This window comes from Erinaceus europaeus, chromosome 12, assembly GCF_950295315.1.
Source record: "Erinaceus europaeus chromosome 12, mEriEur2.1, whole genome shotgun sequence".
NCBI lineage: Eukaryota > Metazoa > Chordata > Mammalia > Eulipotyphla > Erinaceidae > Erinaceus > Erinaceus europaeus.
The window spans coordinates 68,123,739-68,147,587 of record NC_080173.1 but is presented as its reverse complement, the minus strand read 5'-3'; the positions used below and the strand labels follow the sequence as shown (position 1 = coordinate 68,147,587).

At 45.5% G+C, this 23,849-nt stretch overlaps 1 pseudogene; it reads right to left on the bottom strand.

The window, feature by feature from the left end:
• Positions 1-566: 566 nt before the first annotated feature.
• On the bottom strand, positions 567-1,892 carry LOC103108126 (proteasome subunit beta type-1-like; annotated as a pseudogene).
• Positions 1,893-23,849: the final 21,957 nt, after the last annotated feature.

Here is a 23,849-nt window from a genome sequence, read left to right as displayed (position 1 = left end):
ACACCCTCCCCCTCCCCCCTTTGTGTCCACACACTTGGTCCTATCCTTTTCCATCTCCATGGAGAGAAAGAGACTATGCAATCACTTGGCGTCACTGTCCAGTCAGCCTAGGGTCCTGACTCCTTTCCTATGCCCTCCTAGGCTCCCAACACCTGTCTACAGTTCTGTGCCTGCCCCAGCATGCCAAGGGAGCCCAGGACTATCAGAGATACTAAGTCACTTGTTAGTTAATTAATTGCACTAATTAGCAGGGGTGATGCTGGACATCTGGACCCTCTCTCATGGGCAAGTTCAGACCCTCAACACATCCAGGTTGGGGATAATTGCCTGGGAGGGACAACATTAACCCTCTGGTTCGAGAACCCATACATAGCCACAGAGCACCTTGTACATTGTAAGCATCTCAAAGAAAGAAAAGAAGCCAAATCAGGCAAAGGTCAAGGAAGCCTAAACTGAGTCCACCACTCCCAATCATTCCTTCTTCAATCTCCTCTGGAGTGAGGAAGAGAAAGCATGGGTGCTTGGCCCCAGAAGGCTGCCTTCTTCTCCTTCTTTTTCTTTTCTTTTCTTTTTCTAATTTTTTTCACAGTAGGGGCAATATCTATTTATCTAAAACAAAAACTAATTTGTGCCCTATCAAAATTTAGGGAAAGGCTTTCCCCATTCCTAGTGGGGCAAAAGCCATCTCAGACTTCTGGCTAACCTCATTCATGAGGTAAGCTGATCAAAAGTTGGACTTTCCAGATACATTTCTTACAAAACTTTGACAGGACCTGTTAGCTTTCAACTCATGAAAACAAAAAATGGCTGAAAGATAAATATATATATGGTAAGAATGAGAAAAGGAAATTCTGCACCAGGATCTAGCCTGCTCAGGAGACAGCTGTAGGAGAAAGGGAGTCCTGGGCTTCATCTGATGGCAGCCAATAGCCCGATGGCTCATGGTACCAGCCCAGGAACCCTGACCCGCCCACACCGGCACACAGCTCAATCCTTCCTAAGGGTCATGGTCTCCTCCTTGATGCCCTCCTTGGTCACGAAGCAGATTCCGAGTGAGTCCCCGGTGTACATGTCCTGCTCCGCGCAGAGATGAAGACATCCTTCACCAAACGCATGGCTCTGTCCAAGGACAACAGGATGTGCTCCACGTTCTGCATGTTCTTAAAACCAACCTGGCCGTGGTCCGGGAGGTGGCGCAGTGGTGGGGCTTTGGACTCTCAGGCATGGTGTCCCGAGTTTGGTTCCCGGCAGCACGTGTGCCGAGTAATGTCTGGTTCTTTCTCTCTCCTCCTATCTTTCACATAAAATAAATAGATAGATAGATAGATAGATAGATAGATAGATAGATAGATAGATAGATAGATAAATAAGCAAACAAACCAACTTGGTTGTCCAGCAGGGGCTGCAACATGGCGCTCACCGAACCCCCGGCCTTGAAGGAGTCTCGCTGGTAGGACCCCACCGGGTCGAAGCTGTACCCGGCGCCCTTCCCTTCTTCGTCCAGGCCCCGATGATGGTGTAGACGTAGTAGGAGAAGAAGCATCGGGAGTACAGGATGGTGGACAGCATGGCGGCAATGGCCCCCGTGGTGATGGCCTTGTTGTTGGAGTACTTGTACATCTTTAATCTGGCTTCGATGATCTTTGTCAGGGTGAGACAATCTCCATGGAAACCGCTGTAGCCAATAACTGTTTTGTCTGTTAGCTTGTAACACTTGGGGCTGTCCCTGGTATGGATCGAGTATCCTTTGCTCAGGCGGGTGTCAGAAGCGACTGAAAAGTCTTCTCCGGCAGTTGCCAATACAGTGCCTCCATAAAGGCGTGGGATGAGAAGCTCTGCCGCACTGGGTCCGTGGCGCGGTCGGGGCCCTGGTACATGGCGACAGACCACAGCATCGCCGAGGAGGCGGCAGTGGTGTTGTCTCACGGCGAGATTTTTTTTTTTTGCCTCCAGGGTTATCGTTGGTTATCGTAGTGCCATGCTAGCACTACTAATCCACTGCTCCTGGAAGCTATTTTTCCAATTGTGTTGTCCTTGTTGTTGCCCTTGTTGTGGTTGTTATTGTTGTTATAGCTGTTGTTGTTGGATAGGACAGAGAGAAACAGACAGAGAGATGGGGAAGATAGAGAGGAGGAGAGAAAAATAGGCACCTGTAGACCTGCTTCACCGCCTGTGAAGCAACCCCCGCTGCAGGTGGGGAGCTGAGGGCTCGAACCGGGATCCTTATGCGAGTCCTTGGCGCTTTGCGCTGTGTGTGCTTACCCCCTGCGCTACCGCCTGCCCCCCCTTTTAACCTCCAGGGTTATTGCTGGGGGTCGTTGTCTGCACTATGAATCCACTGCTCCTGGAGGCTATTTTCCCCTTTTTTGTTGCCTTTGTTGTTGCTATTATTGTTGCTGTTATTGCTGTCATTGTTGTTGGATAGGACAGAGAGAAATTCAAGAGAGGAGGGCAAGACAGAGGGGGAGAGAAAGACAGACACCTGCAGACCCGCTTCACCGCCTGTGAAGCAACCCTCCTGCAGGTGGGGAGCTGGTGGCTGGAACCAGGAACCTTGGACTGGTCGGTCCTTGCACTTTGTGCCATGTGCGCTTAACCCGCTGCACTACTACCACCTGGCTCCCAGAAGGCCTTCTTCTTAAGTGGGGGAGCAGCTGAGCATCTTTTTATCCCCCCTGCTTCTCTCCCTAGCAGCCATTTGCCTCTTTACTCCCTCTTATCCTAAACACTCACTGATACTCATTGTCATCTCTATTTGAATGCTCTTCTAGAATCAAAAACACAATGGTTCTAAACCGAAAGCAAAACAGTGTAGATATTTCACCCCTGCCACTCATCCAGTCACTTATTCATTTAACACATATTTATTAAGCATTATGAGACAGGCACTATGCCAGGCACTGAGCTGTGACCAAAACATGGCATAAGTCATGTCTTGCTTAAAGATCATTATAGGTGGGAGTTGGGCTGTAGCACAGTGGTTAAGTGCAGGTAGCACAAAGTGTAAGGACTGGGGTAAGGATCCCTGTTCAAGCCCCGGCTCCCCATCTGCAGGGGAGTCACTTCATAGGTGGTGAAGCAGGTCTGCAGGTGTCTGCCTTTCTCTCCCCCTCTCTGTCTTCCCTTCCTCGCTCCATTTCTCTCTGTCCTATCTAACAACAATGACATCAATAACAACAATAATTACAACAACAATGAAAAACAACAAGGGCAACAAAAGGGAAAATAAATTTAAAAATTTTTTTTTTAAAAAAGATCATTATAGGTGCTGAGAAATGTGTCATTGGGCATTTTTTTTCATTGTGTGAACATTATAGAGTACAATTGCACAAACCTAGGCATGTGGTATAGATCCTCCTGGGATCACCAATGTATGTATATATGGTTCATTGTTGACTGAAAGTTAGATTTAAATGACATATAGCATAATGGCTATGTAAAAAGGATTTTGTGTCTGAGACTCCAAGGTTCCAGGTTCAATCCCCAGTAAAACCATAAGCCAGATATAAGCAGTACTCTGGTAAATAACAATAAATAAAATAAATAAAACATGCTTATGTACATGCAATAGAAAATTATTCTGTCCTTAGAAGGAACCGAATTCTAGTGTGTGTTACAACATAATTGGAACTTAAAAATATCATGCCGGGGCCGGGTAGTGGTGCACCTGGTTGAGTGCACATGTTACAATGCACGAGGACCTGGGTTCAAGGCCCCAGTCCCCACCTGCAGAGGGAAAGCTTTGTGAGTGATGAAGCAGTGTTGCAGGTGTCTCTCTGTCTGTCTCTCTCTCTATTACCCCCTTCCATCTTGATTTCAAGTTGTCTATATCCAATAAATAAATAAATAAATAAATATAGTATAAATTTTTTAATGTCACACCAAGAAAAACAAACCAGGCACTGCACAAATATTAAATTAGTCCATGTATAGGGGGTACTTAAATAGGCAAATTCAGAACCAGGGAGTAGAATAGGAGTGTATCAATATAACACTGGGTGGGGGCTATTGTTGAATAGGTATGGACTTTATATTGGGAATGATGAAAAAACCTAGACAGTGCTGGTGATTAAACAACATTACCAATAAGCCTAATGCCTCTGAATTTTAAATTTACAAATGATAAATATCATTAACACACACACACACACACACACACACACACACACACACACAGTTAAAAAGAAGTTGAACCTTCATGGAGCTTGAATTCTATTGGAAGAAGACAGACAGACAATAACCAAAGTAAAATGCATTTACCATATCACATTATATGAAAAATAGTGACACATACTACGAAAAGGAATGAAATCAGGAAAGGGAAGAGGACTGTAGGACCAAGTAGGGTGGCCAGGAAGGCCTCACTGACGAGGGAACCTTCCAGGAAGGCGCAGAGGAGCTGAGGGAGCATGTGGCCCTTTGGGAGAAGCCTGCAGACAGGGGACACAAGTCGAGGACTGTGGTGGGAGCAGAGCTGGTACTGTAGAATGCAGCAGCGGGCAGTGCGGAGTAGGCAGAGGGGAGGTGTAGGACAGGGTCTGATGGGGCCTTAAGTACCTAGAGTGCTTAACACACCCCCTGCACACGTTACTGTCACACCAGCCACGACTGAGCTCCACACCACCCCTCACACCTTCAAGCTCCACTCCCTCTGCATCTCAACCCCTATAGCTCACACCCACTGCAACAGCATCCAGACACTGTTGACTGCTGCCTACTCAACCCTCAGCCCAGCCCAACCCAGCTTTCTCCACAATTTTTGCCCCAATTTCTCAGATAAATATACCAAGGATCAGGCATATGAAAGGGTTCCAACTTCTTAGCCTGATGTTTCTCAATTCTGCTTCAGAAGGAAGAACCCCAAGCCCAATCCACTAGAGAGTCTTCTGCAGTTGCTGAAATCAGCCTTGCTTTTCCCAGAATGCTCTAGGTCCAATCTTGCCTCAGGTCTTTTGCACTGGCTAATTAATCCCTCTGCCCATAGATCTCTTCCCACAGAATTCTGCATGACTCACCTAAATCAGATCTTAGTTTAGATGTCCCCTCTTCAGAGGGGTCTTCTCAAATGTCCAGTGGAGAACTGAACCCACTCCCACAACACCCTCTGTGCCTCTTTCTTTTTCTCTGTAGCACTTGTCACCTTGTCCCCTTTACCTCATTGCTCCCTCCACTAGGATATATAATCCAGGAGGGTGGACATCTTCATGTTTGCTCACTCCTGTATCCCCTGTGCTTAGAGCCTAGTCATTCCTCTGGTGAATGAATAAACGAACAAATCCATCAAGAATAAAAAGAGGGAAGCTACCAGGAAGGCAAGTTGCAGAAAAGAAGAAAACTGATGGGGACATGGCAATAGTGCAGCAGGTTAAGCTCACATGGAGTAAAGCAAGGACTGGCGTAAGGATTCCAGTTTAATCCCCCCTGGCAGGGGGTTCGCTTCACAAGCAGTGAAGCAGGTCTGCAGGTGTCTGTCTTTCTCTCCCCCTCTCTGTCTTCCCAGCCTCTCTTGATTTCTCTCTGTTCTATCCAAAAGCAACAACAACAATAACGATAAGCTAGGGCTCTCTCGATTTCTCTCTGTCCTTTCCAACAACAATGACAGTAATAACAACTATAAACAACAAGGGCAACAAAAGGGAAAATATAGCCTCCAGGAGCAGTGGATTCCTAGTGCAGGCACTGAGCCCCAGCGATAACCTTGAAGGCAAAAAAAAAAAAAGAGGAAGAAGGAGGAGGAGAAGGAGGAGAAAAAGAAAAAGAAGAAGAAGTAGAAGAAAAAGAAGGAGAAAGAGAAGGAAGAGGAGGAGGAGGAAGAGGAGGAGGAGGGGGAGGAGGAGGAGCCTGAGACCATGCATTTGTCTTAACCTTTATGTGAGCTAAGGCCCATTCAAGAGACTGAGGAGGGAACTTGCTCACACAGCTTGGAAGGGGGGCAGGGGAGGCGAGTATGCTCCAAACCCACTTAATTCAAAATTGCACTTGATGCCTGACTTCTCTGGAATGCTTCACATGCTTCTATCACAGGTTACAAGACGTCTGCATTTTTGTTTTCCTCAGCTGTCTTTCTTGCTCTGGAATTCCTTGAAGGAAAGGCAGGACCTTGTCCTGGTTGTGCTCTAGTGCCTTGTACACATGAAGATGGGGCAGCTTATTCTCACTTGCTTAAGGTGGAAATGAAGACACAGGGACATTAGGCACCTTGCTCTGTCAGGCAGCAGGTTCACGCTGTAGATAGGACTGGCTCATGTGACTCCACATGTGGGGGGAGAAGGGGGCTGGTGTAGGGGGTGCCCTAGCTGAGGCCCTGGCCCCACTTATCTGACATCTCTATGACACTCTAGTGGGGATAAGGGGAGGGGCAGTGAAATGGTGTGTCTCTTGGTGGGGCGTAGGGGTGAGAGGAGGCAGAGACAGGATTAGAGCCCACTTCTCCTGACTCCAAGGCTCATGTCCTGCACTGTGCCCCTGTTCTACAGCCTTTGGGACAGGCTTCAGCTTCCTTGCCTCTCCCAGAATGTCCCAGTTCCCACAGTCGCCTATTTGAGACTCATCGATTGATTATTGATGGATATTTTTGTGGTCTGGCTGTGAGGCCTCTCAGTCATGCCCTGGGCAAGGACAGCAGTGGGGGTAGATGTGGGGTGGGGGCATCCACTCCAGAAAAGGCCTTCAGGCTGCCCTCACCCCAGCTGCCTGCTCCTGACATCCAGCACTGCCAACTCAACCCACCTTCCCTCCGCCCCTGGATTTAAAGGCACAGTGACAATTAATCACCAATGACATGGAAGGCAGGCTGCAGAGAAGTTAATTAATTAGGGAAATTTCTCCCAGCCCTTTGAAGGTGAAATGTATGGGGAGGGGACAGGATCAGGGACAGTTATTATTCAAGCTGAGTGAGCTGCATCTGAGAAACTTTAGGAACAACCCCAGGGGCACTTTGGAAGGGTAGAGACCTAACCAGGGTGGCTCAGAGCAGCCCCAAACCAGCCTCCATTGCTCCAGGTTCCCTTCCACAGAAGGTGGGGTCCCTCTCCCAAGTCATGGGTCAGGGCATCCCTAGAGGCAGAAGGGCAGAGGAGCCAAAGTTGTTACCCACAGCACCTACCAGACAAAGGCAGCCAATGGCACAGCATGTGACAAAGCCTCATGGGTGACTTGGGTGCTGTTTGAAAAGTGAGGGTGCTCCAGACACACAGGTGATTGGGAGGGGGCTTTAGCAGGCGAGTCCAGGCTCAGGGAGGAAGCAGAAGGAGAGAGAGGTCAGGGAAGGGGGCCTGGGAGCAGGAATGAGAAGGGTCCATTCTTCAGAAGCCTCCCATCTTCACCCAAGGCCTTGAGGGACTGACCCTCTGTTCTGGTCAAGGTGCAGTGCTGTCACTCAGGCTGGGGAGGGGGGCTGCCTGGCAACCCACAATTCTCACACATGGATGCAGCAGATGTCTGACAGGCCGTGAGGCTGAGAGCAGCAGAGAGCTCTCTCCCCTAAGTACATGATTATCTCCCCTCAGTTACATCAACACCTGGAAGATGGAGAGACATAGAGGTGACAGAGATGGTCCTCACCTTAAAGATCCTCCTGTGTCATTGACAGATGAGGCTAAGGTCTGAACCCAAACATGATGAGTGCAAAACATCATGGGAGCACAAAGAAGGACAAGATCTGCAGCAACTGGGGGACCAGGAAGGTCTCAAGGAGCTGGTGTCATCAGGGCCGATGGCCTACAAAGAAAGTCAAGATTTCAACAGGCACTGTGGACAGGAGGAACACCCGGGCTCAGGAGCAGAGCCTAAAACGTGCACAGCACAGCTGAGGAAGGGTGCATTGGTGGTCTGGGAGGCTGCAACTGAAAGTGAAGGTCCCAGGAGCACAGGGACAGCTGGAGGTGAGGCCAGGGCATCCAGATGGGGCCATGCAGGTCACTGTAAAGACTGTTGCAGGACATGATTTACATATGGTGGGAAGTCACTGGGAGTTTGAAATAGGTCTTGCCATGCCTAAAAAGCTTTTTCAAAGGGCTGAGTGATGGCATACTTGGTTGAGCACATGTTCCAATGTTCAAAGACCCAGGTTCAAGATTCAGGGAATGGGGGAGACACCTGGTTAAGTGCATACATTACAGTGCTCAAGGACCCAGGTTCAAGTCCCTGGTCCCCACCTGCATGGGGGAAAGCTTTGAGTGGTGAAGTAGGGCTGCAGGTATCTCTCTGTCTCTCTCCCTCTCTGTGTCCTCCTCCCTTCTCAATCCCTCTGTGTCTCTATCCAATAATAAATAAATAAATTTTAAAAACAAAAACAATTAAGGGGGGAAGTTTTACAAGTAGTAAAGCAGTGCTGCAGGTGTCTTTCTCTCTCCCCATCTTTCCTTCCCCTTTCAATTTCTTTCTGTCTTGGGCCAGGAAGTGGTGCACCCATTTAAGTACACATAGTATGAAGCACAAGCAACCTGTGTAAGGATCTAGGTTCAAGCCCCCATTCCCCACATGCAGAAGGATGCTTCACAAGTGGTGAAGCAGGTCTGTAGGTGTCTATCTTTCTCTCTCCTTCTCTATCTTCCCCTTCTCTCTCGATTTCTCTCTGTCCTATTCAACAAAATGAAAAAATAATGGCCACTAGTAACAGTGGATTTATAGTGCCAGCACTGAGTCCCAGAGATAACCCTGGAGGAAAAAAAAGTTCTCTCTCTCTCTCTCTCCATGTATATATATAGAGAGATAATTATTTTAAAAGGAACTTTGTTAAGAGCATTCTGGTGGCTGGTATATGATGAAGTTACTAGACAAGAATGAGATGAGATGAGAAGCCAGTGACAAGTCAGCCTGCATGGTCCAAGAGGCAATAATGGCTCCATCCAGGAGAGATAAATCAAAAGGGAAGGGGGGTTGGGCGGTGGCGCAGTGGGTTAAGCACATGTGGCGCAAAGCGCAGGGACCGGCGTGAGGATCCCGGTTCGAGCCCCCGGCTCCCCACCTGCAGGGGAGTCGCTCCACAGGCGGTGAAGCAGGTCTGCAGGTGTCTATCTTTCTCTCCCCTTCTCTGTCTTCCCCTCCTCTCTCCATTTCTCTCTGTCCTATCCAACAACGAATTGCATCAACAAGGGCAATAATAATAGCCACAACAAAGCTACAACAAGGGCAACAAAAGGGGGAAAAAATGGCCTCCAGGAGCGGTGGATTCATGGTGCAGGCACCGAGCCCAGCAATAACCCTGGAGGAGGAAAAAAAAAAAAAATCCAAAGGGAAGAAGGAATGGTGTCTGTTTTTCTACCATGTGCTGGCTGGCACTGGACTAGATGTCTTTTCTCCATCCTCTCCCTGCATCTCAGGATTTGGGGGCAATTAATCTGTGGTGAAAAGGTTCAGCACACCTGAGCAGGTGTCTTTTCTCCATCCTCTCCCCTGTGCCTTGAGATCTTTATCCCAACCCACAGGAGGGTCAGGGGCTTGAGCACACTGTTCACACCCAAGTCAGAGACCCCCATGGAAAACTCATGCAAAGCCACACCACAGGGGACCCACAGTCCCCTCTGACTCCCCCAGCTCTACCCCCTCCACTCATTTGTCCAACAGGAAGAGAACCTAATCCCGAATCTGAAAAACTATGTGATGGAAGATTTACAGTATTAGAAGGCAAACAGTGGCAGGTGTAATTAGGAGAAAAATTTGTCATGCTCTCGACTTGGGGAAGAGAAGGGAAGGTCTGGCATCACAATCTCCCCAGTGTTTACCCAGCATGCGCACACACGCGGGGGAGCCGGTGCTGGCCACGGGTAGATTAATATTTGATGCAAGGAGGAGAAACGCATGCTGTTCATGTTTATTTAGGATATTGTAAAATACAGTGAAATTTGCAATTTTATTGGATTTGAGGGGACGGTGTTTTGGAGAAGTCTTAAGCTGCATGGTAGGACACGCACATCTCTTCCAAGCATAGAGGCACCAGCTTTGGTGGCAAGTCCCCCTCTGCCCCCCTTCCCAAATCCAAACTTCTAGTTCCATTCCCTTCCTGAAATGAGAGAGGATTGGCCCCCGGGGGTAGGGTGAATAAGACAGAAATCTCAGCTGGGCCTCTTAATTCAGAGTTTAGTGGCACATGGCTGGCACAGAGAGAAGCGATCTCTCTAGAGGGTTCTTGTCAATTACAGAAGGACTGGAAGCCATGGCTAGGCAGCTTTAGGCACTGGTGACCTGGCTGGTATGTGGGGGACTGAATGGGGTGGGGAGAAATGGTAGCATGATATAAAGAGCTCTTCTCTCTGTATGCAAGGAGCTGGTTGATAGGAGCTTGGGAGGCTTCAGTCAATCTCCCTAAACTACCAAATGTTCGACTCTCCATTTCCTTTCTCCCCCCAGTAGTCATCTAGCCTACTTCCACATTTCCACTTCTGGGGGATTCATTAACTCGGCCTATCTTTGGACATTGCCCAATGGAAAACTTAGAAATAATTTTCAGGGCATGGGAGATAACATAACAGCTATGCAAAAGACTCTCATGCCTGAGGCTCTGAAGTCCCAGGTTCAGTCCCCCAGCAGCACCATAAACCAGTGATAAGCAGTGCTCTGGTGTATGTCTCTGCATGTTTCTCTATATATCTCTCTTTCATTAAAATAAATAAGTAAATCTGAAAAACACTTTCCAAGCCACACAGTTAGGTTACAGTGATGGAAAGACAAGACTTGGGTTGCCACATAGTCATATACTAAAGTGAAGATGGATGAGGAGGAGGAGGGAAGAAAAAGAAAGAAAGAAAGTTAGAAAGAAAGAAAAAAATGTGCTTTCATGCACAGTATTGTTCTGAAAGAAAATATTAAAATTGGTACTATTTCTAAAGAGAGACAGTGGGTGGCTATGAAGCTGGGCAGTCTAGACAAAACCAACGTTTTTGATTAGTTTTATTAGTGATTTTATAGTGATTAGCACAATTATAAGATATTAAGGGTATAATTCCACACCATTCCCACTACAAGAGTTCTGTGTGCCCACCCCTTCTAGCAGAAACTGCCATGGTTCTCTGGTCCTGCCTTCCTATTCTTTCGTTTCTTTTTTTAATTTTCCTCTTTAAAATATTTTTTTTTATTTATTATTGAATAGACAAAGAGAAATTGAGAGGGGATGGGAGATAGAGAGGGAAAGAGTCCGGGAGACACCTGAGCCTTGCTTGACCACTTGTGAAACTTTCCCCCTGCAGTTAAGGACCAGGGACTTGAACCTGGGTCCTTGTGCACTTAACCATGTGCCCGATCACCTTGCCCCATTACTGTTCTTTCTAAGCCACACCTATACCTATTATTACTTCCAGGTGACTTTCCTCTTTCCTTTTTTTCCCTTTCAGATAAAAGAAACAGCACTTGACTTCCTCTGGTGTTTTTCAGATTCTCTTCCCTCTCAGTGATGTTATAAAAACAAAGATTCCGGGAGTTGGGCTGTAGCGCAGCGGGTTAAGCGCAGGTGGCGCAAAGCAAAAGGACCGACATAAGGATCCCGGTTCGAACCCCGGCTCCCCACCTGCAGGGGAGTCGCTTCACAGGCGGTGAAGCAGGTCTGCAGGTGTCTGTCTTTCTCTCCTCCTCTCTGTCTTCCCCTCCTCTCTCTATTTCTCTCTGTTCTATCCAACAACGACAACAACAATAATAACTACAACAATAAAACAACAAGGGCAACAAAAGGGAATAAATAAATAAAATAAATATTAAAAAAAAACAACAACAAAGATTCCTGGGACAAGACTCACTTTGACCAACTTGAATCTTCATTATGATCACGTTCTGGTTTTTCTCAATAGAATACCATTTTAGGGTGAGCAAAAGAGCTCACTCAGTGTGCTGCTTGGGCATGTACAAGACCCCAAGTTCAAGCCTGGCCCCCACTACACTGAAGAAAGTTTCAGTGCCATGATCTCTCACTTCTCTCTCTAAAAATTAATTAACTAGAAAAATTAATTTATCTAAAAATTAATTAACTAGAAAAATTAAAATACTATTTTCTTTTAAATACAAGCTGAGTTAAAGAGAAAATGGTATAGTAAGAAAAAGAAATAAGGATAAGATAGTGGTCTGGGAGGTGATAGTGCAGTGGATGAAGCATTGGACTCTCAAGCATGAGGTCCTGAGTTCAATCCCTGGAAATACATGTACCAGAGTGATAACTGGTTCTTTCACTCTCCTCCTATCTTCTTTATGAATAAATAAATAAAATCCTTTTCAAAAAAAGAAGACACAGGATAAGATACAGGGAATAAGTGAAATAAAGGACTACAAAGAAACTGAAAATGCACTGGAATTGAGAGAGAGGGAGGTAGACAGAGAAATCACATGGATTATTCTACTGAGTCAAAGTCCACCTCCTAGGAACTTCCACTTAGTTTCCCAGTGTATTGATTCTACCTACTGTAGAGGAAGTTCCTCCCCTCCACCCCACAGCAGTCCTGCAGGTGTTTGAAAATAGGATGGCAGTTCCTAGCAGTAAAATGACACTAGAACTTGGTGTGAGAGGTGAGTTTAAAGTATGAGGGTGTACTTCTGAAATTCTAGAGCATGGTAAAAGTTAAAATTAAATTAGAATAATTTTATTTTATTATTATTATTATTATTAGAGTACAGGTCTTGAAAATGGATGACAGAGGACCTAGTGTGGGTTGTATTGTTATGTGGAAAACTGAGAAGTGTTATGCATGAACAAACTATTGTATTTACTGTCGACTGTAAAACATTAATCCCCCAGCAAAAAAATTTTAAAAACTTAGAATAATTTTTTTAAATCAAGGATTAAAAAAAAAATTCCACTAGAACCATGTCTTGTGTTTGTAGTTATCTGAGCTAGATCAAACTGGATCCTGATTTCACCAAGACTTCTTTCCTCTTCCACCCATTACCATTCTTTTTCTCCAGGAGCAGTTTTTCTTTTTTCTAACTTAATTTATTTATAAAATAAAAAAACAGAAAGTATTAGAAAGAACAGACTTGGAGGCATCACACTCCCAGATCTCAAATTGTATTATAGGGCCACTGTTATCAAAACTGCTTGGTACTGGAACATGAATAGACACACTGACCAGTGGAATAGAATTGAGAGCCCAGAAGTGAGCCCCCACACCTATGGACATCTAATCTTTAACAAAGGAGATCAGACTATTAAATGGGGAAAGCAGAGTCCCTTCAATAAATGGTGTTGGAAAAAATAGGTTGAAAAATGCAGAAGAATGAAACTGAACCACTATATATCACCAGACACAAAAGTAAATTCCAAGTGGATCAAGGACTTGCATCTTAGACCAGAAACTATCAGATACTTAGAGGAAAATATTGGCATAACTCTTTTCCACATAGATTTTAAAGACAACTTCAATGAAATGAATCCAATTACAAAGAATACTAAGGCAAGTATAAACCTATGGGACTACATCTAATTAAAAAGCTTCTGCACAGCAAAAGAAACCACTACCCAAACAAAGAGACCCCACACAGAATGGGAGAACATCTTTACATGTCATACATCAGACAAGAGTTTAATAAACAAAATATATAAATAGCTTGCCAAACTCAACAACAAGAAAACAAATAACCCCATCCAAAAATGGGGAGAGGACATGGACAGAGTATTCACCACAGAAGAGATCCAAAAGGCCTAGAAACACATGAAAAAATGCTCCAAGTCTCTGATTGTCAGAGAAATACAAATAAAGACAACAATGAGATACCACTTCACTCCCGTGAGAATGTCATACATCAGAAAGGGTAACAGCAGCAAATGCTAGAGAGGTTGTGGGGTCAAAGGAACCCTCCTACACTGCTGGTGGGAATGTCAATTGGTCCAGCCTCTGTGGAGAACAGTCTGGAGAACTCTCAGAAGGCTAGAAATGGACCTACCCTATGATCCTGCAATTCCTCTCTTGGGGATATATACTAAGGAACCCAACACACCCATCTAAAAAGATCAGTGTACACATATGTTCTTAGCAGCACAATTTGTAATAGCCAAAACCTGGAAGCAAGCCAGGTGACCAAGAACAGATGAGTGGCTGAGCAAGTTGTGGTGTATATATATACAATGGAATACTACTCAGCTGTTAAAAAATGGTGACTTCACCATTTTCAGCCCATCTTGGATGGACCTTGAAAAATTCATGTTAAGTGAAATAAGTCAGAAACAGAAGGATGAACGTGGGATGATCTCAGTCTTAGGCAGAAGTTGAAAAACAAGATCAGAAGAGAAAACACAAGTAGAACCTAAACTGGAATTGGTGTTTTGCACCAAAGTAAAAGACTCTGGGGTAGGTGCGGGGGAGAATACAGGTCCAAAAAGGATGACAGAGGACCTAGTGGGGGTTGTATTGTTATATGGAAAACCGAGAAATGTTATGCATGTACAAACTATTGTATTTACTGTCGAATATAAAACATTAATTCCCCAATAAGGAAATTAAAACAAAAGAAAATATCAACAAAACCATAGGATAAGAGGGATAAAATTTCACACATTTCCCACCACTGGAGTTCCAAGTCCTATCCTTTCCACTGGAAGTTTTCCTATTTTTTTAAATATTTATTTATTTATTCCCTTTTGTTGTCCTTGTTTTATTGTTGTAGTTATTCTTGTCGTCGTTGTAGGATAGGACAGAGAGAAATGGAGAGAGGAGAGGGAGACAGAAAGGAGGAGAGAAAGATAGACACCTGCAGACCTGCCTCACCGCTTGTGAAGCGACTCCCCTGCAGGTGGGGAGCCGGAAGCTAGAACCAGGATCCTTACACCGGTCCTTACACTTTGCGCCACGTGCGCTTAACCCGCTGTGCTACCGCCCGACTTCCAGCTTTCCTATTTTTTTTAAATTTTTTTTAATATTTATTTTTATTTATTTTATTCCCTTTTTTTGCCCTTGTTGTTTTATTGTTTTAGTTATTATTGTTGTTGTCGTTGTTGGATAGGACAGAGAGAAATGGAGAGAGGAGGGGAAGACAGAGAGGAGGAGAGAAAGACAGACACCTGCAGACCTGCTTCACCGCCTGTGAAGCGACTCCCCTGCAGGTGGGGAGCCGGGGTTCGAACCAGGATCCTTATGCCGGTCCTTGTGCTTTGCGCCACCTGCGCTTAGCCTGCTGCACTACAGCCCGACTCCCAATGCTTTCCTATTTTTTATCTCTCTGGGAGTATGGAGTTTTTACAGGCCTTCAAGAGTTAGCCACCTCTTGCCTCCCCCAGGGCTGGTGCTCTGCTTCTGGTTTCTCTGAGCTCAGCTGAGCCTCTTTGGCATGGGGCTGTCTCTGCACTGGTCTCATTCTTTGAGCTGGACAGAAGCCCAGCCATCTTCAGCAACAAACTGTGGCCATCTGGAACTTGATGGCCTCTGAGACTACCCAATTCCCACACTTTAAAAAATGGGAAACTGAGAGTCAAGACAGAAGTGAGATCATAGACTTAGGGTCTGCCTCATGTCTGCTTTTTCTCCCTGTGAGCCCTCTCCAATACTGACCCAGAGGACACATTAGCCGGGGCCACTGGGTATAGTGGGAGCAACATTAGTCTGCCCAGTGTTGGAAGTTGTTCTGTTCCCAGTACAGACTGTAAAACAGCCTTGAGACCTGTATAAGACAAACAGAAATTGAGGTTAACTCAAGCTTGTGGGAAAGACAGAGGCCAGGCAGACAGCAATAGCAGATGCTGTAGAATGGAAGGATGACTATGTTGATGCTTTTGCGTGCCCACCCCAAGTGCAAACATGTGAGCACTGGGAAACACATGTGTTGGCAGTGACCAGGCTGTGAATATAGTGTGTGTGTGTGTGTGTGTGTGTATGTGTGTGTGTGTGTGTGTGTTATTCTCTCTCTGTTGGAGCCCTCAGCATGCACATGCCCTTGTTCCTGAGGCCACTAACTTCTCTGCTGTGTGACCTAAGAATTTTGAATCCTTCTTTAATCTCAATATTGCCCAGGCCGAACACAGTCCATGGCACATAGTAGGCAGTCAATCAACATTCACTGGGCCAAACTGGATTGAATTGGATTCAGATTAGCTGAATTGCACCTACTACATATGTGTCAAACCTGCAGAGAGGAAGTGAAGAAAAGCCACATGGGCAAGTGACCGTGTGTCTGTCTGCATGCTCTGAACACACTCTGGCACGAGCAAATTCAAATCACAATGAGAGAGTGGATGTGTGTGTGTGGGCATATGTGTTTGTGTGTACGCATGTGTGTGTCAGCTCCAGCAACCCGCCGGAGCATGCAGCCAGCCCGCCAGCCCGCCAGCCCAGTGACTCCGGTTTGAGTTGAACCTGGTTTCTTCCTGGTAAACCTGGAGCAGCTAGAATTAGGATGAAAATGGTAGTGTTCGGTTAACAGGAGGGGGGAATGGGAAGAGACGAGGGTGCCCGTGAGTGCTATTTTATTTCTCAGTGAGAGGATAAAGTGATTTTTTCTACATAATTTTTGATGTAGAGGCTAAATTAGGCCGGAGGAGAGGGACAAAGCAACTTTCGCCCTCATTAGTATTCTGGCCGCGTTGGCCTAGCCACGGCAGTTATGTATTTTTGCAAGTATGCATATAATTTATTGTGGAGAACACAATTTACATGGTAGTCGATGCCTGTTTTATAGCCTCACAAATAGATGTATGAACTCAAGCATATAATGGCCCAACCAGCAGGCGCAAATACGTTCTAAATCTTCTAAATGTGCTTCACAAAAATGTAACTGAGGAATATAAAACAGATCAATTCTTGCATGTTATATATTGGTTTTTGATTTACAAATCTAATCTGGGACATTTCTTCAGAAATGAGGGGATAGTTCCCCCACCCCTCCTCTTCTCACGCCAACTTCTTGGCACACAGGCCTCTTCCACTGGCCAGATGCCCGCAGGAGCTGCCACCCCAAGGCCAGCATGTGCCCACGACCATGCCCACATGTGAGGTGCATTCTGACTTGGCTGCCTTTGTGTGCCAAGGTGGGGGGTGGCATACTGAGAAGCTGCAGACCTTGGGAGGAAGATATGTCTCCATTCATGGGATCACCCCACTTAAAGCTGAAACTTTGGGGAGGGCCGTTCATGAGAGCATTCACGCGGCATCTCTCCCCTCAGGTCCCTCTGGGTCCCTGTCTAGGTGGCCTACTTTCTCAAGGGTACATACTGGATTCCTGGCTGACCAGAAAAAAAAAAAAGTAAGGCTGTTAGAAATAAAAATTAAACTGATGTCTGTTGAACTCTATATTTTTTAAAAATTTTAAATAGTTTTATTTTAATTAGTGATTTACGCAATTATAAGATAATAGGGGTGTAATTCCACACCATTCCCACCACCAGAGTTCTGTGCCTCATCCTCCAGTCAAAACTTCCATAGTTGTCCCAAGATCATAGGTATGGGTTGACTATATATTTGTATCTATCTATATTTTTTGTCCATATTTTTTTTAACTTCTATGGTTGGGCTGGATTTTTAATTTCTGTTACACACACACACACATCAATTTATTTTCAAGTGCCTGGCTTTTAAAAGGAAATGCATTCCATCAGTAGTTGTGGGTAATACATGAAAGGTGGGGTACTCATAAAATGGACTATGACACAGAGAAAGGGGACGGACAGTCTCAGGCATTGGTGTGGATGAACAGCCAGAGCCAAACATGTGTGGTCTGTGATGTGATGGACATGGTCCAAACAATAGTACTGAGAGATGATATAAACAGCCAAACAAGTAATGATGTACTTTACTCAAAAGTCTGGATAATGCCTGTCTTTGGGTTGGAAGGGCTCCGAGCATAAGGGAGGCGTGTGAGGAGATGGAAATTTCCTGATTTCTACTGGGGGGTGTGTCATAGCTCTTCCATTGGAGTTTCTCTCTGGGCTGAGTACCTTTTTTTTTTTCTTTAAAGAAATTGCCTAATTCAGACAGAGATGGCCAGGGGTGGGGGAAGGAGGAGAAAGGAGAGAGGATGATGTTTCTTTTTTATTTGTTTTGTTTTTCCCTCCCAGGTATGATTCCTACACAGTTATGCTGATGCTGGACTTCCCCCCACATTTTTTTATTTCAGACAGAGAGGAAGAGAAAAAAGAACAGACAGCACCACTCCACCACTCATGGAGCTGCTCCGATGCTGGGCATGATGCTCTCTCTAACTTTTTAAAAAAAATTTATTTATTTATTTATTTATTTCCTTTTGTTGCCCTTGTAGTTTTATTGTTGTTGTAATTATTATTGTTGTTACTGATGTCATCATTGTTGGATAGGACAGAGAGAAATGGAGAGAGGAGGGGAAGACAGAGAGGAAGAGACAAAGATAGACACCTGCAGACCTGCATCACTGCTTGTGAAGCGACTCCCCTGCAGGTGGAAAGCCAGGAGCTCGAACTGGGATCCTTATACCAGTCCTTGCGCTTTGCGCCATGTGCGCTTAACCCGCTGTGCTACCACCCGACTCCCTCTCTCTAACTTTTATGTTGTACAGATATGCAGTGCCAGGCACTGAGCCCAAGGCCTCACATATGTAGGTATGTACTACACCACTAAACCACCACGCCAGCTCTGAGTTCTTTTTTAATTCACTTTTCTACAACTGTTCCATATTTCACAATAAAAACATTTTAAAACGCAGCCAACAGAATCTTAACATGAAAAGAAAATTTCCCCACCTCTCCCCGTGCTCTAAAGGCAACTACTACATTTCTGGTCATTCTCCCAACATCTTTAGAAATGTGGAGCTTCGTAGGAGCCTTTTTTATTTGTTAAGTTTGTCTTAATTATTTTTTTATATATTGGATAGATATAGAAATTGAGAGAAGGAGGTGATAGAAAGTGAGTATGTGAGAGATAAAAAGAGAGAGAGAGACCTGCAGTCCTGCTTCACCACTCTGAAGCTTCCCCCCTGCAGGTGGGGATCTCGAACCTGGGTCCTTGAGCATGGGAATGTCTGAACTTAAATAGTATGCCACCACCCAGGCCCTGAGTCTTCATATTGATTAATGTGTGGTCCATTGCATTTCTGTATGGTCAATAGTAATCTCTTCTCTTCTATTCTTGATTTTGATCACTTTAGTCTCCTTTCTTTTTCTCTTAGCACTAGCTAAAGGTTGGTCAATATTGTTCATCTTTTCAGGAAAAAGAATACTTTGGGCTTTATTGATTTTTCTCTTGCCTTTTTATCCTCTATTTCTTTATCTCCAAATTAATCTTTATTAGTTCCTCCCTTCTGTTTGCTTTAGGTTTGATTTGATCTTCTCTCTCTAGTAAATTAGGTCAGATTTGAGACTACTCTTTTATTTTAATGTAGTTGTTTATAGCTATAAATTTCCCTCTGAGAACTACTTTTGCTGCATCTCACAGGTCTTGATAGACTGTATTTTCATTTATGTTCATTTGAAAGATCTTCTAATTTCCTGAATGGAGGAGATAGCATAATGGTTATACAGAGACTCTCATGCCTGAGGCTCCAAAGTTTCAGGTTTAATCCCCTGCACCACCGTAAACCAGAGCTGAGCAGTGCTCTGGTTAATAATAATAATTATTATTATTGTTATTATTATTTTAAAATGCTTTATTTTAAAATATATCCTCTAATTTCCCTTGTGATGTTTTCTGTGACCTATTACCTATTTAGAAGTGTGTTGTTTAATTTCCACATATTTGTGAATGTCCCAAAATCTCTTCTGTTCTTGACTTCTAATTTTATTCCAGTTGTCAGAAATCATACTCTGAATAATTTTAATCTTTAAAAAAAAAAAAAAGACTTACCAGGATTTGGGATTTGTTTTGTAGCCTAATAAAGAGTCTGTCCCAGGGAATGTTTCATGATAACTTGAGAGGAAGGTGTACTCTCACTTGTTGGTTAAAATATTCTATTAGATCATTAGTAGAAAATAGTGTCTGTTAGACCTATTTGGCTTATGATGCTTTCAAGTTTCTTTCTTTCTTTCTTTCTTTTTTTTCTCCAGGGTTATTGCTAGAGCTTGGTTCAGGCACTATGAATCCACCACTCCCAGAAGCCAGTTTTTCCCTTTTTTTCTTCCTTCATTTCTTTCTTTCTTTCTTTCTTTCTTTCTTTCTTTCTTTCTTTCTTTCTTCCTTCCTTCCTTCCTTCCTTCCTTCCTTTATTTCTTTTTCTGATAGGACAGAGAGAAATTGAGAGTGGTGGGAGAGATAGAGAGGGAGAGAGAAAGACAGACACCTGCAGACCTGCTATACTGCTCATGAAGGGAAGTGGGGACTTGAACCTGAGTCCTTGCGCAGATCCTTGCTCAGCTCCTTAACATAGTACTCTGCATGCTTAACTAGGTGTGCCACTGTCCCCCCCCCCAGGTTTATTTCTTTGTGGATCTTCACCTTCATTGTTCTATTCACTATGCCAATGGAATTTTATATCTCACCTTTATATGCAATGTGCAGGCCATGGCCCTGAATTCAGGGGTCTACAGTCAAAGGAGAACGGAGACCTTCAGTTCTACTGAGTTGGGTCACTCCATTCCTACTCCCTGGTATGGGGTGCTCACCCTCACTTATACCTGGAGTCTTGGCCTGCTGAGAACAGTGCCTCACCCCCCCCCACACACACACACACACATACATCAGTCACAAATATTCCCCACACCTTCAGGATTACTAAGCTTGGCAGGAGCAAAGCAGAATCAAAAGAGGTGTTTGAGACCATACAGAGGTCAGTATAGATTGGAAACAGGCCAGAGTGAAGGGGGTTGTTCTAGATCTCTTGGAGTCAGGTCTGCTAGTATCCTATCAACTTACCAGTCCTTAGCACCATGACTGACCCATTGACTGTCAAGAATAAAAGGGGAGGGGAGGAGTAGTGATGTGCCTCGTTGAACATGCATATTATCATGCACAAGGGCCCAGGTTTGAGGCCCTGCTCCACCTCCTGCCAGGGGAAAGCTTCAGGTGCAGTGTGTGGGGTAGGGAAGAGGGCGCAGAGGCAGGATTAGAGGGGCTAAGGAAGGCCATGGTGAATGAACAGTGCAAAGTACATAAAAAGCATACATTTCCACCCCAGCCCCATGACTCAGAGCTCTGTGACCCAGGCCAAGTCACTGAGTTTCTCCTGAAAGCATCATGGTCATTGCCATCAGTTGCTGAGTCCCCACCATGTGCCTGGCGCTGTACATAGATTGCATTATTTAATCCTCATAATAGCCTGGGCATAGGAGAAAAACCAAGGTCTCACAAAATAAAGTAAATCCTCCCAGTGTCACAAGCATTTCCTATACTCCCTGGAGCACCAAAGCTGCAGCACAGGAAGCCCTGCCACATGGCCTCCATTCACCCTTGGAGCGTGGGGCTACACATCTGATGGTGGATTTAAAGCCAGACTGAGTGTCCAGGGCTACTCCTCACTGGGATTACTGTTCATTTTCTTAGATGTGAGCGGAGCATGATCAGTGATTGGTGAGATATGCACCAACTATTTCCAGGTGCAATGGCCTGCTGGCTGGGACTTGCTTTTGCCCCCAGTAAAAAGGGCAAAGGAGACAATACAGCAGAGTGGACAATTGTTGTAACTGAGCGGCAGGTACCTGGTTTTCATTAGAACTGCTATCTCTTGTTCTTAATCTTTGACATTTTTCATGCTAAAATGTTCATCAAAACCCTCAGGGAAGACTCCACCATAGAGTTGGAGGGGAAGAGGGCAAGGACATAACACAGCAGTCATGTAGAGCCACTTGAAGGTAAGAAGTCCTGGGTTCACTACCTGTCACCACCAGTAGTCAAAGCTGAGCACTGCTATAAAATAATGATAATAACAACAACAGCAACAACAATAAAAACAAAAACAGAGCTAGTATAAACAGCCCACCACCCAGGGACTAGACCCACTTCTCTCAGTGACTCTGGGGCTAGCAGGGGTCTGGCGCTCTGGTCAAGCTGGCTGAGCTGTCTAGACACAAGGCTATGTGATCGCTTGTGGTCTTCTTCCTGTCTTGGTCACTTGCCCACATGGATCTGAGGAAACAGGAGGCCAGCCCCGAACCCCAAGGCCCTCTGCTCCCCAGGAAGATGGAGACATTTTCTCCTTTGAGCCAGGAGAGCCCACCCAAGGGACAATGGAAGGACTTTGTTGTCAATAACAGAGAGGGTGTGTGGGACGGCCCTTCCATCTCCTTGAGGCAAACATATCCCAGCCAGGGGTCTCCACCTGCCAAGCTGGACTCCCAGGCCAGTATTCACAGGCAGCATCCCCATGGCAACAAGCTAGTTAGAGGGTCCTCAGTACCGCCTCCGGGACCACTTATCCGCACCCCTCCTGGGAGGGTAGTATTAATGAGCTACTCTTCCCCTCTGCACACACACACACACCAGCTCCCGGGCCTCCAAGGTGACTCACCACAGACAATCTCCCTGGTGTACAGAGCCCAGGAGACAAAAGCCCCCCATCTTTGACCACACGCACACACACGTACACGTACACACACTGGCTGGTTCCTTCTGCCTGCTCAGATCTGAGTAGAATCTACTTGAGGTTCAGTTGGATGGAGGAGGCAAATATTTGATCCCACATTCATTCCACACTCACATGCTCGTAGTCACACACAGCCGGGCAGGTGTGAGCAGCAGCACACCCTCTCCCCCACACACGTACACAGCCTGTGAAGATTCTGACTCCATTGACAGGTACCATCACACCAGGCATGGAAAACCTTGCTCTACGGCATCAGGAAAGGAAAGTTGCTGACCTTTTCCAAGCCTCAGTTTTCTCATCTCTACATTGGGGATAATTAGAGTAACCACCTCTGCCTATTGTGAAGAGTGAATTTGAACACAAGAACACAGTAGATCCTCTGTTAGTACCTGTTCCTCCCTCCCACTGGACAATTCCGAGTCTGTCTGGAAGATTGTGCTGGGTTCTGGGGGTCAGGCAATGGCACACCCAATTAAGCAGACATCCTACTATGTAGAAGAACCTGGGTTCAAGCCCTTGCTCCCCACCTGCAATGGGGACACTTCAAGAGCACTGAAGTAGGTCTGCAGGTGTCTACCTTTCTCCCTCTCTATTCCCCACCCTTCAATTTCTCTCTGTCCTGTCAAATAAAACAAGAAGGGGGGTAATGGCTGCCACAGTGGTGGATTCGTAGTACTGACACCAAGCCCTAGCAATAACCCTGGAGTCAATGTGTGTGTGTGTGTGTGTGTGTGTGTGTGTGTGTGTGTAGCCAGGTCAAGTTTGTGTGACTCAGTGTTCAGCCACCAAGCAACTTCTGACTTCGGCACTCCTGGAGTACTTACTCAGAGCCTTACTCTGCCCACCTCAGAGTGGCTGTGAGGATTAAGGTGTTAGCGAAGCAGAACAGTGCCAGGCAGGGCTGGGCAGTAGCGCAGTAGGTTATGCATACATGGCACGCAGCACAAGGACCAGAATAATGATCCCAGTTTGAGCCTCCAGCTCCCCACCTGCAGGGGAGTCGCTTCACAAATGGTGAAGCAGGTCTGCACGTGTCTATCTTTCTCTCCCTGTCTCTGTCTTCCCCTCCTCTCTCCATTTCTCCCTGTCCTATCTAACAGCAGCAGCAATAACAACAAGGCCAACAAAATGGGAAAAATGGCCTCCAGGAGCAGTGGATTCATAGTGTAGGCATGGAGCCCCAGCAATAACCCTGGAGGCAAAAACAAACAAACAAAACAAAACAGTGCCAGGTATGTTGTCTTTGCATTGGCAGTAATAAAAATAGCCAAACCATGACCGTGGTGACGGCAAACACTGCCCAAGGAGAGTCTACTGTTAGTTTTCATGCCTGCTCACTGGAAGAGGAAGTCATTACCTCCATTCCACAGATAGGAAAACAGGGAGCCACCAAGACACACAACCTGGCCTCAGAGATAAGAAGTGGTAACAAGGGGGTGGGAGTCCAAGAAGGTTGGCTC